Source organism: Bison bison, unplaced genomic scaffold (assembly GCF_000754665.1).
Source record: "Bison bison bison isolate TAMUID 2011002044 unplaced genomic scaffold, Bison_UMD1.0 scf7180017864239, whole genome shotgun sequence".
Lineage (NCBI taxonomy): Eukaryota > Metazoa > Chordata > Mammalia > Artiodactyla > Bovidae > Bison > Bison bison.
Window position 1 is genome coordinate 575,333 of NW_011494811.1, and position 4,413 is coordinate 579,745.

The 4,413-nt window shown below is 40.1% G+C and overlaps 1 protein-coding gene across 10 annotated transcripts in view; it reads right to left on the minus strand.

Annotated features, from left to right (window-relative positions):
• Window positions 1-4,413, minus strand: part of SIPA1L1 (signal-induced proliferation-associated 1 like 1) — a 389,778-nt gene that overhangs the window by 300,105 nt on the left and 85,260 nt on the right. For 9 of the 10 annotated variants that reach the window (XM_010846654.1, XM_010846657.1, XM_010846669.1 and 6 more), the window contains one exon: window positions 2,297-2,357. The exons of the other annotated variant lie outside the window; for it this stretch is intronic. The gene's annotated coding sequence lies outside the window, so the exon portion shown is untranslated. The remainder of the gene's footprint in view (window positions 1-2,296; window positions 2,358-4,413) is intronic. 10 annotated transcript variants of the gene reach the window in all.

Genomic DNA, 4,413 nt, shown 5'->3' on the forward strand with positions numbered 1-4,413 from the left:
GTCCATACAAGAATGGAAAAATCCAAAGAAAAATATACTGGAGGAAATTATTCGAATGTTTCAAATGTTTTTAGTGTAAAGCACATAATTTAGTCAGACATCACTTTCGATTAACATTACTGTTTCTCATTGGGTATTTAGAAAAAACACAGCATTTTTTTTTAATTTAAGGAAAGGAAAAAAGTATGCTTTCTCAGTTATATTCCAGAACAACACTACTCAAAACATAAATAAAAAGTATAAAAATGATGCACTTAATAAGATATACATGGTGGTGGTTTAGTCCCAAGTAGTATCCGACTCTTGTAACCCCATAGACTGCAGCCTGCCAGGCTCCTCTGTCCATGGGATTCTCTCCAGGCAAGAATACTGGAGTGGGTTGCCATTTTCCTTCTCCAAGATACATACAGGACCACATATAAAATACAAGGTATTGTGAGTTTGGGTTTTCTTGGGTATTTTTTGCCTTTTTGGATTTTTACCTTGCAGAAATGGAATGGTTTGGATATTCCTTAAATAGAAATTAAGAAAGGAGTATGGATTTCGAAAGCCACCGTCAGGCCACCAGTAGGTCTGCAGAACTGTTCCATCATGGCTCCTTCCCCTCTGCCGTCTGAGCAGCTCCAGCATGTATGAATGCATAAGCGAAGACTCTCCCACCTCACCTAACAGATGTCCTGTACCAGCATCATCAGATATTACCACCATTAAAAATTCAACTGAAATCAAAAGGCAGGTGTGGCTGCTCCACCATAAAAGCTACACAAGCTTGGCCTCACAGTAACTCTCAAACTTAATACTTTCACTAGCTGTCATATTCAAGTGTACCAACCAGGAATTGATCCTTATTTAAGAGTGTTTAAAATACTTTAAGACATACAGGGAGTGCACTGAAGGTGCACATTTCAAAAGTACACAGGTACTGAAGAAGGAAAAAAAGTAAATCTTGAAAAAGAACTTCCAAGATTGAGGCGAGAACCAGAGGGCACTCAACAACATGCACTGATTTTTTTTTGTCCTTGGCAAAGTACATGAGCTACAGCTCCCTACATGGAGCAACCCTGCAGGCTGTTTGCTTCACCATTCAGCAGTTTTTGATGGTTCCAAAGAGCTACATTCTCAAAAGTAGTTTTTCAGTTGTGTTACTGATTAAAAAAAAAAAAAAACAACTCGAGCTCTTCAAACAGTTAAAAATCACAGAGATTTAAAAATCTTTTTTGGAGTCCCACCTCTTACAGAATGATTCTGGGAATGGTCAAATCAATGCTAACAGGAAAGCGTCCTAATGTACTTGAAAAACATTTTTAGAGATAATCATTTTCCCCTTTCTCTTACTGAAATTTGAGGAAGGTCAGAAATAGCAAGCCACTTTGAAATCAGTGCTCCAATTACCCAGCAGGCATCTGAAAAGAAGCCCTCAGCTCTGCACAAAGGTTTGCAGAGGTGAGATGCTCAGATAACCTTGACCGTCCTTCATAGAATGCAGTACTCCAGAAGAGCTGGCTCCTTAGGCAATTTGCTATGACAAAGCAGCTGGTAAAAAAATTCCAAACTCATTGTTTCAGCATCTGGCTAAGAGCAGGGTTAAATACAAAGTAACAAAACCAAAGCAGCCTACCTAATGCCAAATCACTTGTTTTATCTGAATTTAGGAGCTTAGCATATTACAGCATTTCAGCCTACAGAAAAGTCTCTTTCTATCAAATTAAACTGTTATTTTGTTCAATGAGAATGTCCCTTGACAACTGAATAAAGCATTCGAAAAATATCCACTAAACATTGGGATAAGCCCAGGATAGAACTGGGTCTCTAGCCAGCAGTAAACAAATGCAATCACTCTGAATCAATGGCAAATGTCAATCCAACAGATCATCCAGCCATCTCTTAATTTTTCAGGAGCTTGGTGTTCCAAATGATAAACTAACACATCAGGGTTAACACGATTCTTATTTAGACGCAGGTTAGGGTACAACCTCCCGTCAAATTTTAAGAAACAGAGATGTTCTGAAATGCTGATGGAATGAAAATAGTCATGTAACAAAAATATTACTAAGTTGCCGGAAAAATAATTTACTCTATAATGATGAAAATGTTGACTTCAGAAATTAATGACTAAAAACTGCACAAGAGTCTCCTGTCTTCCCCGTTTCTGCCTCTCAGCTACCAAAGGAGGAAATAACAGTGGGGAAAGACATACAATCCACATTTACCAAATCAAAAGTTTGCTGTAAGTGGCAGGTTTTCTAACAATAAACTCTGAGTTCAATGATCCTTTGTAACTAATCTACCAACTCACCTGATTCATGAGTCGTGGTAAATCTTCCTTCCAACTCCAACTGGAGGTATTCTCACAAAACCTAGAGTAAAATAATTATGAACTTCAGTATGATCAGATTATTCTCAAATTTTGAAAATAGTCATAAAGGGGGAAATCACAGCTACCAATCAAGTCATAGCTGTGAAATGTTATACTTTCCCTCTAAAACCCTCTTTAATTTGTAATCTCTTTATGTGCAGTCAACATATCTAAATTTAAGACCACCAATAGCCAATTCTATTTACACAACATTCCTTTTCTTGAACTTTTATATTGTATAATATAAAATTTACATTTATACACCACAAAATTGGGGTATAATCGATTAACCATGCTGTGATGGTTTCAGGCAAACAGTGAAGGGACCCAGCCACACACACACATGTACTCATTCTCCCGCAAACTCCTCTCCCGTCCACGCTATCGCATTAACATTGAGCAGACAGAGTTCCATGTGCTATACAACAGGTCCTTGTTAGTTATCCTTTTTAAATACAGCAATTTGTACATGACCAAAATACGCTTACTCCTTGGAAGGAAAGTTATGACCAACCTAGACAGCATATTAAAAAGCAGAGACATTACTTTGCCAACAAAGGTCCGTCTAGTCGTTTTTCCTGTGGTCATGTATGGATGTGAGAGTTGGACTGTGAAGAAGGCTGAGTGCCAAAGAATCGATGCTTTTGAACTGTGGTGTTGGAGAAGACTCTTGAGAGTCCCTTGGACTGCAAGGAGATCCAACCAGTCCATTCTGAAGGAGATCAGCCCTGGGATTTCTTTGGAGGGAATGATGCTAAAGCTGCAACTCCAGTACTTTGGCCACCTCATGCGAAGAGTTGACTCATTGGAAAAGACCCTGATGCTGGGAGGGATTGGGGGCAGGAGGAGAGGGGGATGACAGAGGACGAGATGGCTGGATGGCATCACTGACTCGATGGACATGAGTCTGAGTGAACTCCGGGAGTTGGTGATGGACAGGGAGGCCTGGCGTGCTGCAATTCATGGGGTCGCAAAGAGTTGGACACCACTGAGCGACTGATCTGATCTGATCCCAAACTCCCTAACCATCTATCCCCCGTGCCCCACCCCAGCAACCCATAAATTCATTTTCTAAGCCTGAGAGTCTCTTTCTGTTTTCTTTCTGTATTGTAAATAAGTTCCTTTTTGTCATTTTACATAACAAATTCTTAAACCTGGCTATTCAACCTCTACGTAGACTGCCAGTCCAGGACCTCACCCCACATAATCTGATCAGGGAGTCTGCAGAGAAATCCCGGAAACTGTATGATTAAGAAGTGCCCCCCACAAGGTGATTTTGATGTAGCTGGTGATAGACTTGCCTAGTGGTTCTCTACAAGGGGCAGTTCCATATCCTGAGGGACATCCTGCAATGTCTGAAAATATTTTTGGTTGTCACAACAGAGGAAGGGGATATATACTACTGGATTTAATCGGTAGAAGCCAGGGATGCTGCTAAACAATCTATAAGGTTCAGGACAGTACACTTAATCAGCCCAAAATGCCAACAGTGATGAGATAGAGAAATCTGTTCCAAAGCAACTAAATACTCTGATGATTTAGAAATTCCATAACCCCCTCACTGGTCATTTCATGTAAGTTATATATAAACTGTACCAGAATCACAAGACATCTCCTGTGGCTGCAGGCATCAGACATACATTGCTGTTGTTCAGCTGCTCAGTCATGTCTGACTCTTTGCGACCCAATGGCCGGCATCAGGATCTTTTCTAAGGATTAAGCTCTTCCCATCAGGTGGCCAAAATATTGGAGTCTCAGTTTCATCATCAGTCCTTCCAATGAATATTCAGGTTGATTTACTTCAGGATGGACTGGATGGATCTCTTTGCAGTCCAAAGGATTCTCAACAGTCTTCTCCAACACCACAGTTCAAACGCATCAAAACTTTGGTGCTTAGCCTTCTTTATGGTCCAACTCTCACATCCATATGTAACGACTGGAAAACCATAGCTTTGACTAGATGGACCTTTGTCAGCAAAGTAATGTCTCTGCTTTTTAATATGCTGTCTAGGTTGGTCATAGCTTTTCTTCTAGGGAGTAAGCATATTTTAATTTCA